The following is a 15123-nucleotide window of genomic DNA, read 5'->3' on the forward strand; positions in this document are numbered from 1 at the left end:
GACATTAAGAATGAGTGTTTTAGTTTCAGTCACTCTTTGTTGCTACTGTTTATGGAACCCGTTATTTTCTTCCCCGGGTATAAAGCTAATGTGACATCATATAATCTGTACTTGTGACGTACTCCCAACAATGGCTGATCATGTTCTTTATGATTTCAACAATATCCCTGGATACAAATGTGAATACAGTGGAACCCGTCTAAACTGGATCACACCGGGGACCTGTTATTTATCCAATATTTAGAGGGTTGCGTTTTAAAATTTAAAACATTTGGGACCATGCACCTTGGCTGGTTTTGACAGGATACTGGGGGTTTTCAAGGTCCAGTTTAGAGAGGTTTTATTGTATACAGATTTAATTATATCAAACCTGTGTTATATACTGGTACAATGTAAAGTTTGTTTTTTTATTTAACGACACCACTAGAGCACATTGATTTTTTATCTTATCATCGGCTATTGGATGTCAAACATACGGTCATTCTGACACTGTTTTTAAGAGGAAACCCGCTGTCGCCACATAGGCTACTCTTTTATGACAGTCAGCAAGGGATCTTTTATTTGCTCTTCCCACAGACAGGATAGCACAAACCATGGCCTTTGTTGAAACGGTTATGGATCACTGGTCGGTGCAAGTGGTTTTACACCTACCCATTGAGCCTTGCGAAGCACTCACTCAGGGTTTGGAGTCGGTATCTGGATTAAAAATCCCATGCCTCGACTGGGATCCGAACCCAGTACCTACCAGCCTGTAGACCGATGGCCTAACCACAATACCACCGAGGCCGGTCCTGGTACAATGTATAACCATAAAAGAAACCACTAGAGGAACCCAAGAGAAAATGTGTTTGATGTAAATGACTTCAAGTTCAACATACAATACACATGAATTTTAAACTACACATGTATACCGCTAGCTATTTTGGCTGTCTCCTGTCTGGAAAGTACATATAAAAGAACCCTTGCTGCTAATGGAAAAATGTAATTGGTTTCCTTCCTGTCAAAAATTACCAAATGTTTGACATCAAATAACCGATGATTAATTAATAAATGTGCTCTAGTGGTGTCACTAAACAAAACAAACTAACTTTTTTAACCATATTTTTTGTCTCAACATACATTATTTAAAAACTTGATCTACAGTAAATTGTGACACTTCAAGTCTTCTGCTTCCACAAGCAAAGAAAGTATCGATAGGTGGCTTCACTAGATAGGTGCCTGGTTAATGCAGGTCATTATAATGTTAAATATTACATACTTTGTGAAAATTGTAATGGTGTACTAACTGATAAGACAGGTGGCTACTTACTGCAGGTCTGTATTAAATGTTGTATGCTTTGGGGAGATTGTAATGGTATCCTCATTAGATAGGTGGCCACTATAGCAGGTTTAACTGTTGAATAGGGAAGATTTTGTTTGACAAATTTCGATTAGTGACTGTTGGTGATTAGTTGAAATTGAGTACCAACTGTGACTTAACATATTAGAATTGTGCAGTGATCTCTGCATGGGCGGGACATAACCCAATGGTACAGCACTCGCTCGATGCGTGGTGGGAGTGAGATCGATCCCCGTCGGTGGCCCCTTTGTGCTATTTCTCGTTCCAGCCAGTGCACCATGACTGGTATATCAAAAGCTGTGGTATGTACTACCCTGTCTGAGGGATGGTGCATGTAAAAGATCACTTGCTGCTAATAAAAAAGAGTAGCCCATGAAGTGGCGACAGCGGGTGTCCTCTCTCAATGTCTGTATGGTCCTTAACCATATGTCTGACGTCATATAACCGTAAATAAAATGTGTTGAGTGCATCGTTAAATAAAATATTTCTTTCTTTTGATCTCTGCAATTTGAGTCATGAATCGCGACGCGATACTGAACAAAATATCTGTACAATACTACAATTTATTTATGCTTGTCACTATTTTTAGAACATGTTGACTTCTGTTTAGATAGTGTAATTAAATGAGATACAGAACTGACCAGGATCGTGTTCCGTACATACCTGGGTTTACCTGGTGAAAATATTGACAAATTAACTCCAACAGAAGAGTGTGTTGCCTCCACTGAAAAAGTGCACAATCTGTTAATTAAATAACCTTGCAACTTTTAAAGTACATTTTATTGTCCACTTTCGTTTCAGGGTGTTGATACATACATTTTCTTATTAGGGACAATGTTGATGACAAAAACAAAATAAAAATGGTATAGTGTATATCTGTATATTGTGTGTATATACAGGGTATGCATGTGTGTATTATGCTGTTTGTATAGTGTATATCTGTATATTGTGTGTATATACAGGGTATGCATGTGTGTATTATGCTGTTTGTATTGTGTATATCTGTATATTGTGTGTGTATACAGGGTATGCATGTGTGTATTATGCTGTTTGTATGTGTATTAGAGCTGGCCGGTATTGAAATTTGAGGTTCGGTATCGATATCCGTATTTTTGGGGTGATTTACCTCGGTATCGGTACGGTATACGGTACTGACACGATACCGATATCGAGCTCTATTTTCGGGATACTCGGCTTTAAATGCATGCCTGTGTTAAGGCTCACCCGCTAATTTCATCTAAATACAATTAAATTCAATACACAAGGCTCTCGTCTGATTTATACCAACCCATTTTGCGTTCGTCAGATATATTATTAGTGCTTTCCGGGAAATATTTTTCAATACCGAAATTTCGGTATTTTGAAATTTGCTCGGTACGGTAAACCGGTATTGACACAATACCGATACCGAACGGTATATACGGTATACCGCCCAGCTCTAATGTGTATATCTGTATATTGTGTGTATATACAGGGTATGCATGTGTGTATTATGCTGTTTGTATTGTGTATATCTGTATAGTGTGTGTATATACAGGGTATGCGTGTGTGTATTATGCTGTTTGTATGTGTATATCTGTATATTGTGTGTATATACAGGGTATGCATGTGTGTATTATGCTGTTTGTATTGTGTATATCTGTATATTGTGTGTATATACAGGGTATGCATGTGTGTATTATGCTGTTTTTATGTGTATATCTATATATTGTGTGTATATACAGGGTATGCATGTGTTTATTATGCTGTTTGTATTGTGTATATCTGTATAGTGTGTGTATATACAGGGTATGCGTGTGTGTATTATGCTGTTTGTATGTGTATATCTGTATATTGTGTGTATATACAGGGTATGCGTGTGTGTATTATGCTGTTTGTATTGTGTATATCTGTATATTGTGTGTATATACAGGGTATGCGTGTGTGTATTATGCTGCTTGTATGTGTATATCTGTATATTGTGTGTATATACAGGGTATGCGTGTGTGTATTATGCTGTTTGTATTGTGTATATCTGTATAGTGTGTGTATATACAGGGTATGCGTGTGTGTATTATGCTGTTTGTATTGTGTATATCTGTATAGTGTGTGTATATACAGGGTATGCGTGTGTGTATTATGCTGCTTGTATGTGTATATCTGTATAGTGTGTGTATATACAGGGTATGCGTGTGTGTATTATGCTGTTTGTATGTGTATATCTGTATATTGTGTGTATATACAGGGTATGCGTGTGTGTATTATGCTGCTTGTATGTGTATATCTGTATATTGTGTGTATATACAGGGTATGCGTGTGTGTATTATGCTGTTTGTATGTGTATATCTGTATATTGTGTGTATATACAGGGTATGCGTGTGTGTATTATGCTGTTTTTATGTGTATATCTGTATAGTGTGTGTATATACAGGGTATGCGTGTGTGTATTATGCTGTTTGTATGTGTATATCTGTATATTGTGTGTATATACAGGGTATGCGTGTGTGTATTATGCTGTTTGTATTGTGTATATCTGTATAGTGTGTATATATACCGGGTATGCGTGTGTGTATTATGCTGCTTGTATGTGTATATCTGTATATTGTGTGTATATACAGGGTATGCGTGTGTGTATTATGCTGCTTGTATGTGTATTAGGCACAATAACAACCAGTCTGTCTCTTGTCAGACCAAAGTTCCTGAATTGATGCGGGTTTTTAAAAAAAATCATGGATTGCACAGAAAAAGTGGGTATATTTGATACAGAAATAAGGGGCATATTTTATTTGAAATCAGAATGCATGTCCTAGTGTATTTGTGATGATATTTTCACTCCAAATGTCATCGTGAAAAAAGCCAGGCAAAAATCGACTTCATACTGCGGGAAATTAAAAATAAAATAATAATGTTGATGCATGTGCTGACCAGAGACCAGAAATTTATTTTATTTGTCCGTATATTGAGCAACACTCTTTATTCTCCCCAATCATCTAACATTGTATAAACTGACCTCTCTAAAGCAGCCACCTGTCTTAATATGCCACCTTTTGATACTCCCAGGGATTTATCCAGGCCTCTTCTCAAAAGGAAGTGGCACTGACATTTCTCAATTTCTAAAATATATATTTAATTAAGTCTGTTCTAAAATATATATTTAATTAAGTCTGTTCTAAAATATATATTTAATTAAGTCTGTTCTAAAATATATATTTAATTAAGTCTGTTCTAATAAATTAATTTAACTGTGGTGTACTGCATCATTCAGTGGCCTGAAAAAATGTCCCAAGTATGATTTACTCACGCTAATTTCCCAATCCCCTCGGACATGGGACCGTGGCGAGATATCCTGGATAAATCCCTGTCTCCCTGTGATGGATTTTTAATACTAATCTGACTACTCAAAAGTACTGAGGTAGACAATATTAATGCTTAGTGGTTAAATAATTGATAGTAAAACAGGGCTCACCCAAATTAGCCAGTTGCTAATTTTTATACAAAGTGACTACAACATTTAGCTTATAAAATATTCCCTAAATTAGCCACATTTTAATAATTTTCAGGGAAATTCTCAACATATCTGAAATTTGTCTAAACCAAAAATGTGCTTCAGTGTGAGCCCTGGAGAAATGTTGCATTTTCATTTTATAAAAACACCAAATTGAAAGAAATTAGTTTTGCTTTCACTAGCAAGTTCAAACAAATTGATTGATTGTCCAAGTTTTAAAAAAAACATTGGCCTCAGGAATTGAGTCACTGTATTGTAGAACCCCTCCTCCCCCAGCACATACATAGAACCCATCCTCCCCCAACACATACATATAATCCTTCCACCCCCAACACATACATAGAACCCCTCCTCCCCCAACATATACATAGAACCCCTCCTCCCCCAACACATACATAGAATCCTTCCCCCCCCAACACATACATAGAACCCCTCCTCCCCCAACACATACACAGAACCCCTCCTCCCCAACACATACACAGACCCCCTCCTCCCCCAACACATACACAGACCACCTCCTCCCCCAACACATACACAGAACCCCTCCTCCCCCAACACATACACAGAACCCCTCCTCCCCCAACACATACACAGACCCCCTCCTCCCCCAACACATACACAGACCCCCTCCTCCCCCAACACATACACAGACCCCCTCCTCCCCCAACACATACACAAAACCCCTCCTCCCCCAACTCATACACAGACCCCCTCCTCCCCCAACGCACACACAGACCCCCTCCTCCCCCAACACACACAGACCCCCTCCTCCCCCAACACATACACAGACCCCCTCCTCCCCCAACACATATATAGAATGCCTCCTCCCCCAACACATACTGCGGTATATTGAACCCCTCATCCCCTTCCCCCAACACATACATAGAACCCTATTCTCCCCCAACACATTCATAGAACCCCTCATCCCCTAACATGTACATAGAATCCCTCCTCCCGCAACACCTACATAGAACCCCTCCTCCCCCAACATATACATAGAACCCCTCCTCCCCTAATACATACATAGAACCCCTCCTCCCCTAACACATACATAGAACCCCTCCTCCCCTAACATATACATAGAACCCCTCCTCCCCCAAAACACACATAGAACCCCTCCACCCAACACATACATAGAACCCCTCCACCCAACATATACATAGAACCCCTCCTCCTCCAACACATACATAGAACCCCTCCTCACCCAACACACATATAGAACCCCTCCACCCAACACATACATAGAACCCCTCCTTCTCCAACACATACATAGAACCCCTCCTCCCCCAACACATACATAGAACCCCTCCTCCCCCAACACATACATATTGCACACACGTGTAAATATCCAAACAAAATCATGCTAATGCTTGTGGAATGTTTGTCTCTTTGAATCCATTAGGCTGGAGTTCTTTCCACCATTTAGATTTTCCATTAAGAGAAAAACGGTGAACACACAAAACGTTTATTACATCACTGGCTTATCACCGATGTGTTTGTGGACAAGCATCTTCCTTTGTAGGAGAAACAAGATGGCATGGATTGCGCTTACGTGTAATTGACGGAAATATGGAAAACAAACGGCTGTTTGTCTTAACAGATTCTTGTACAAACACTGCAGGTTGTGGGCCGAAGCCAGCTCCCGTTGTTGAATGTCAACAATGTTCAAATTGTTCATCTTATTTTGTTCACCACGACATGTGAATAAAGTGAGTAAAGAAACATTAGCGGCCGTGTTTGCACCATCGTCAGCCGAGCATTTAGCCAACGGTTTTCAAACCCTAATGTCTTGTTGGTTTGAGGATTTTCCACTCTGGCGATGAGCGTTTATGTCTGATGTTGTACCCGTGTATGTGTGTGTAAGTTTTACACGTATCAGAAATACATGTACATGTCTATAAAGTTAAAGTTTGCTTTGTTTAACAACACCACTAGAGCACATTAATTTATTAATCATCGGCTACTGGATTTCAAACATTTGGTAATTTTGACATATAGTCTTAGAGGGGACACCTGCTACATTTTCCCGTTAGGAGTAAGGGATCTTTTATATGCACATAAATGTATACTATGGCCTTTGATATAGCAGTCGCAGAGCACTGGGCTATTTCTCATTCGAGCCAGTACTCCACAACTGTTGTAACAAAAGCAGTGGTGTGTACTATCCTCTGTGTGGAATGGTGCATATATAAAAGATCCCTTGCTATGAAAGAGTAGCTCATTGCATGGTGGCAATAGGTTTCCTCTCTCATTATCTCTGTGGTGCTTAACCATAAGTCAGATGTCATATAACAATAATTTAAGTGTGTTGAGTGCACCATTAAATAAAACATTCCTTCCTTCCTTTTATATATCTTGTATTTTATTGTCAAACACCGGCCTCGGTGGTGTTGTGGTTAAGCCATTGATCTACAGGCTGGCAGGTACTGGGTTTGGATCCCAGTGGAGGCATGGGATTTTTAATCCAGATACCGACTCCAAACCCTGAGTGAGTGCTCCGCAAGGCTCAATGGGTAGGTGTAAACCACTTGCACCGACCAGTGATCCATAACTAGTTCAACAAAGGCCATAGTTTGTGCTATCCTGCCTGTGGGAAGCGCAAATACAAGATCCCTTGCTGCTAATCGGAAATAGTAGCCCATGAAGTGGTGCCAGCGGGTTTCCTCTCAAAATCTGTGGGTCCTTAACCATATGTCTGACGGGTCGTTAAATAAAACATTTCTCTTTTTTTATTGTCAAACAAAATGGCTAAGACATTATACACTGATTCATGGTGATACATGTATATTTATCACCACAGCAGGATCTCATAAATGTAACTTGGGAAATGAAAATCATAATTTCTGAGAAATTATCACACATTGGGTATAACAAACAATATTATTGGATGATTTGGCAATTACCAACCATTGACCTCGTCAGTACTGAATATGAACTCATCACGACTGGGCAAACACAAAATGCCATCACATAGCTTAAACAGTTTATAATAACATTTATGCCATTTACATACCAAGTACATTAAGTTTACAATCATTTGTTTTCAATTGTTAGGGTCCCCTAATGCCATCTAAATTGTTTTTGAAGATATATAATACTTTCATATATGACTCAATGTTGTAAATGCAATTATTCAGGTAAAAATAGTTGTGGTTTTGAACCTAAAATTACCCCTAAATATCACAAGGGCTACCAAATATCAGTTTAAATATTTTTCTTGTATCCTAATGAATACATTTTGATGGTATACATTATGTAACATTAAAATAGCACATTAATACATGTCGTAATATAAAGAAATATCCACAGTGGCCATCTTGAAAAATGGCTGCTATGCCCACCACAGGTTATATTGACAATGCCTCCAATCTTTAATATGTTCTCTATGATGTCTAGTATCTGTGTGCAAAGTCTCATGCTTTTATCAAAAAGTGCACGATTCGGTAATTTTTGTGTACATATCCTCTGGACTATATGAGATCTGGGGCCTAATTCACAAAGCTCTCTTAGGCTCTGCTAGACAACAAAGCATCCTCTTTGCAAGTCTTTTAGCATTGCACTACGAGATCGCAAAGTTGCAAGAGTTTAGAGAATTATGCCCCTTGTTGTTAAAATTTTATTGTTAAATTTGTAATAAAATATTCATTACCAATTTTTTAAACAATAAATGCTAGTAGAACATTGATTTTTGAAAAAAACTATCTGATCATGAATAAAACACATTGCTATAACTTACAGTGGTGCTCGGATAGCGTGTAAATAGAGAATAATACATGAGTGGCTGTTAGATACCATTTATCTCACAAGTTGTTTTAAAACGAGCGAAAGCAAGTTTGATACGTTTTTAAATGATGAGTTATGAGATAAATGGTATCTAACGGACACGAATGTATTATTCTATTTCTTATATATCCTCAAAAATCAGGTTTTAAGCAAATTTTGAAATCTTTTTCGACTAAAAGTTATTTGCACTTACTTACGCGTCACAGACACATGAATGTCCGGTTAACTATATGTCACAATGTAATTGATTTCCATTGTGTAGTTTTTCATTGGAGGTATGGCATTGGTGACCTAGTCATCACCTAGGAGCAGCCAATCATATATGTCTTAAAATATACATGTGTAACTAAAAATAACGCAAGGTGCTCTGACCAACGAATATGTAAGAAAGTTGTTTACATCATTTCTATATATACATGTTCATGCATGGGTATTGAAAATGATTTTTTTTTTTAGAGAGAGCAATATAGCTGAGGTACATTGTAATAAATAGCAGGGCGGGACGTAGCCCAGTGGTAAAGCGCTTGCTTGATACACACTCGGTTTGGGATCAATCCCTGTTGGTGGACCCATTGGGCTATTTCTCATTCTAGCCAGTGCACCAAGACTGGTATTTCAAAGGCCGTGGTATGTGCTATTCTCTCTGTGGGATGGCACATATAAAAGATCCCTTGCTAGTAATGGAAAAAATGTAGTGGGTTTCCTCTCAAAGATAATATGTAAAAATTACCAAATGTTTGACATCCAAAAGCCGATGTTTAATAAATCAATGTGCTCTAGTAGTGTTGTTAAAGGGACATTCCTGAGTTTCCTGCATTGTAAGATGTTTCCGACTAATAAAATATTTCTAAGATTAAACTTACATATTAAATATATGTTTTTGTTTAGAATATCAGTATCTGTATATTAGCAGTGTGATGAGTTATTAGCAATGATGAGATGAGTTATTAGAAAAAGTGAGACAAGTTATTAGTAATGGTGAGACAAGTTATTAGCAACGGTGAGACGAGTTATTAGCAATGGTGAGACGAGTTATTAGCAATGGTGAGACGAGTTATTAGCAATAGTGAGACGAGTTATTAACAGTAATGAGATGAGTTATTAGCGATGGTGAGACGATTTATTAGCAATGGTGAGACGAGTTATTAGCAATGGTGAGACGAGTTATTAGCAGCGGTAAGACGAATTATTAGCAACAGTGTGATGAGTTATTAGCAACGATGAGATGAGTTATTAGTAAAAGTGAGACGAGTTATTAGTAATGGTGAGACAAGTTATTAGCAACGGTGAGACGAGTTATTAGCAACGGTGAGACGAGTTATTAGCAGTAGTGAGACGAGTTATTAGCAATAGTGAGACAAGTTATTAGCAATAGTGAGACAAGTTATTAGCAGTAGTGAGACGAGTTATTAGCAGTAGTGAGATGTACAGTCCTGACCTAATCCAGTTTCAAAGACCGAATCCTGTACAGATGTGACAGACGTCAAAACACCGACTTGTTTTGAGTCATACCTCATTTATCACAATGTCGGTGTCTATTGTTTTACTTTGGCGCCAGACTGCAGATCAACATATGTTACTCCATGTGCAGTGACCAGTGAAGTGTTCAGGCCTAGAATTTGGCAAAGAAGAGGGCATAGGCCTCTGAAAATTGCGAGAATGATAGTTTTGTTTGCGCGTTGCTAGCATAAGTATAGTTTTGCATAACCCATTTTTTCGTTCACACATTGAATTTATGACATCATTTACATGTTCCTGATGGGTTACCTAAAAATTAATTGGGTTACCTCAGTTTGTTTTTGCGTAAGCCTGGGCCACTACTGACAAAAGGCAGGGCAACAGTGCAAGCTTCAACAAGTGAATTAATATAAAACACAACTGGTGTATCAACGGTCGTGGTATGTGCTGTCCTGTCTTTGGGATGGTGCGTATAAAAGATCCCTTGTTACTAATACAAAATGTGGGTTTTCTCTCTATACCCATTTAAAAATTACCAAATATTTGACATCGAATAGCCCTTGATTAATAAATCAATGTGCTCTAGTGGTGTCATTAAACAAAATAAAATATGTTTTGCTTTCTATGTAACCTGAATGTTATTTCCAATTTATTTGTGTTGTTTCTGAATCTGTGACTGGCAACCCACACATAACATGTGTATATCTGTGACTGGCAACCCACACATAACGTGTATATCTGTGACTGGCAACCCACACATACATGTGTATATCTGTGACTGGCAACCCACACATACATGTGTATATCTGTGACTGGCAACCCACACATAACATGTGTATATCTGTGACTGCCAACCCACACATACATGTGTATATCTGTGACTGCCAACCCACACATACATGTGTATATCTGTGACTGCCAACCCACACATACATGTGTATATCTGTGACTGGCAACCCACACATAACATGTGTATATCTGTGACTGGCAACCCACATATAACGTGTGTATATTTGTGACTGGCAACCCACACATACATGTGTATAAATGTCTGACTTGGGGATCTCTGATTACTATACCTTGTCATGCAGCCCTCAGCTGCCACTGGGACCTGATCTATATAACATTGAAGGCTGGTGACAGAATATCCATAATACCAGACAGGTGTTGGCCAGATGTACATTTCAGATGAGAGCCGTCATATACCAGCGATATACCGCTGATATACATATACACAATGTACCTTCGTATATACCGCTGATATACATATACACAATGTACCTTCGTATATACCGCTGATATACATATACACAATGTACCTTTGTATATACCGCTGATATACATATACCTTCGTATATATGCCATATGTGCCGTGGGTTACCAGTACTACTCATCCTCTAAACTTGTTTGGCTTGCTGTTACTCCATCTACTGTCATTAAACTGGCAATGTACAGTGATAGGAGTTGGGACAGATGATCCATTTAATTTACATGTACAGTCAAACCTGCTCGAGTGGCCACCAGTATTAATCAGCCATCTGTATTAAGCAGTCTCCTGTGTTAGATACCACATTTTTATTCTCCTAAATCATCTATTGGAATAAATTGACCTAAGCAGCCACCTGTATTAAAAGGCCACTTTTGGATACTCCCTTTTGTGGTTGCTTAACACAGGATTCTGTAAATATATTTAAATTTGTAGTCAAACCTGCTCATGGTGACCACCTCTATTAATCATCTGATATAGTACGAAGTGACCTGAATTAAGCAGCCACCTGTCTTTAAAGGACATCTTTTTATTCTCCCAATCATCTGATATAGTACAACGTGAGCTGAATTAAGCAGCCACCTGTCTTAAAAGGACATCTTTTTATTCTCTCAAACCATCTGATATAGTACAAAGTAACCTGAATTAAGCAGCCACCTGTCTTAAAAGGACATCTTTTTATTCTCCCAAATCATCTGATATAGAACAAAGTAACCTGAATTAAGCAGCCACCTGACTTTGAGAGGACATCCTTTTAGTTTCCCATGTGGATTGATCTGATATAGTACAAAGTAACCTGAATTAAGCAACCACTTGTCTTAAAAGGTCATCCTTTGATTTACATTTGGTGGCTATTTAACCAGTTTGTGTGTATAACACCTCATTGTTACCACATATTCATGTCTCAGCCACTGTGTCACTGGGAAATAGTGATCCTTGGTCTCTAGAAACAACCTGTACACATGACAACCATTGCCACTACATTTTACAATGGTTTTCTTCAAGAATATATGACATTTGACATTTATTATTCCTGCATGCTTACGTGTGTTTACCCGAACGTTTCTTGTTCAATTTCAGTTCCATACATGTAGGTCTGTCTATACATGGAGCAAATTGGTAAACTAAATAAATCAATAAATAAATCAAACAATCAATAAATCAATAAATCAATAAATATATAGTATGGCTGCCTTTCTGCACTGGTTATTAATAAATAATTATGACAAGTAAAAGTGATATAATTATACCACTGGTGTAATATTTGACACATTCATGTATATTACATATTTCTGTGTCTTATGTATGGTACATGCATGTTTCATTGTATGTGTACATGTCTATATTATTTACAGATATGTACAATACTGTACATGTTTGTATGATATACATGTATGTATAACTTACTTCTTTGTATACAGTATGGCATATTTTACATGTCTGTATTACATGACGATGTCTTGGTACAGTGTCACAGTTTGGTATATGTGAGTGTGTTATACGGGTATGTATCACACAGGGTTCTGGATGAGGTAGTGTTAATTGCGTTTTGTCACCACACATTTGAGGAGTGTAGATGCGAGACAGGTGCGATGTGTTTGCAGCTCAAACACTGCCTTGTGTTCGGTTGTGTTGTTGTAATCACAGATCGCCCCCACAGTGGGAGGCGAAACTCGCAGTGTGTCAACGGCAACGTTTGATGTTTAATTATAGACGTGGCATTTGTTCTTCTGTTTATCTTTTCTAATGCCTATTTGTTTTCCTTATGATCACCATTTTGAAAACTTCCTTTTTTCTTTACTCACCAATGTCAGTTTATTTGTTTGATTATTAGAAACATATATTATATTGAAAAGAAAAGATTTTTTAGTATTTTATTGAAAAAAAGAGGTGATTTTTTATGTCAACCAAAGCAAACTATTCCTCTTTATTCTTTGATTACTCAGTTTTATCTGTTCTGTTCCGTTCTGTTCATTGATTGATTGATTGATTGATTCATTCATTCTTTCATTCTTTCGTTCATTTATTCATTCATTTATTCTTTTATTTCTTTGTTATTTTATTTTGTTATATATTTTTATATACTGCAGTGATGTGCATGTACTAACCAAGAGGCATCCAAAATGACCTTCACCTATTCACCTACATTTATAATGTGTCTCATGACAACACATAACAACAACCTTCACCTACATTTATCATGTGTCTGATGACAACACATGACAACGACCTTCATCTACATTTATCATACATTGTATACTATATAACAATGACCTTCACCTATATTTATTAAATATGACTCATGCTGACATCATTTTGTATTGTATGTGTAAAAAAATCAGTTTGTTTTGTTTTAACAACACCACTAGAGCACATTTATTTATTAACCATTAGCTATTGGATGTCAGACATTTGATAAATTTAACATATACCTTAATACTTGGGACAATACGATAGTCTTACGTGAAACCCTGTAACATTAATTTTTCAAATATCAATAAGGAATCTTTTGTGCACATGGCACAAAACTTGCCCAATAAGTAATAGCTTTGGGTTTCTTAAAATCTAATTTGAACAATATACTTGTATAGGTATATATACATGTACAAATGTACATGTACTTTATGGTATTGTTTATGATTTTGCTAGTCATCTCTTGATCTCTTTATAGACTGATTTCCTTATGTTATGTAGATGTGATGACAACCGGCTGACAGTGTCGTCTCGGCCCGCTGTGATCTCATTTGCATATTGTATATAGACCTGTACTTACTCACGTTGTTGATGAGGTGGTTCAGTCAACCGGAACAGTCAGCCATAAGCATGCAGGGCTTAATCATCAGCTCTTGGCAGCCAGCACCTTGTGCACGCGACATATATCTTCATATATGTCCATTTATTTGATATCTGCTTGTTTTGCGTAAAATATATGTTTTCACAAAGTAGACTTGTTTTTTTTATCAGAAATGTTGAAAAATTACCTTTATTTAACTGACCACACCAGTATAGATCTTTCAACTGTTTTAAAATCATTTCAGTTTTAATAAGATTGTAAATGTGTGTTACATCCCTGATATTTTGTACAGGCATTAATGCTTCCCTAAAAACTCTTAATTTGCCCCTGAACTGATTCTAACCTAGAGTGTCCACACGTCATTGGAAAGTGTTAAGACCACTATGCTAATTTATCCCTGTCCAGGACATTTTCATTTCGTTTTAAACTTAAGATCGCTTTGTGGAACGGGGCCCAGGGCAGTGGTTTAGTTGTTCCACAGGGATTGGTGGTTGGAGAGAGACATGTCGGTGTAGTGGCCGTATACCATTGAGTCATTAAAACTCTGTTTGTAGGAGCTGGTACGGGGATGTGAACCCAGTACTTACTGATGGCTTAACCACTAAATCACCAAGGCAGGTGTCTTGAACAGATACATTTGTGTGAACATTATATTTAATTGCATGCATGCATATATGCATACATGCATACATACATACATACATACATACATACATACATACATACATACATACATACATATAATGAAAATCATAAAAGATCACTGCAACATTTTCCCACTCTTAATAGAAATTTACCTGTTTTAATGAAGATTCCTAATGTTAATGAGAAATGAGGCTAACCATGTTCTATATCAGTTTATGCAGGTAGAGTCAGCCAGCAAAGCTAAGCATTTTCTATATAATTTTTATACACCTGTCTTTGATGAGTCATATTATGGTATGGCATTGTCTGTATGTTAGTCCGACGTTCTGTGTGTATGTCCGTTGATAAATGTT

At 37.4% G+C, this 15123-nt stretch overlaps 1 protein-coding gene across 4 annotated transcripts in view; it reads left to right on the forward strand.

The window, feature by feature from the left end:
* The window catches only part of LOC121383755 (ras GTPase-activating-like protein IQGAP1), a 133068-nt gene that overhangs the window by 34187 nt on the left and 83758 nt on the right, over positions 1-15123 (forward strand). The window lies entirely within an intron of this gene.

This window comes from Gigantopelta aegis, chromosome 2, assembly GCF_016097555.1.
Source record: "Gigantopelta aegis isolate Gae_Host chromosome 2, Gae_host_genome, whole genome shotgun sequence".
Classification (NCBI taxonomy): domain Eukaryota; kingdom Metazoa; phylum Mollusca; class Gastropoda; order Neomphalida; family Peltospiridae; genus Gigantopelta; species Gigantopelta aegis.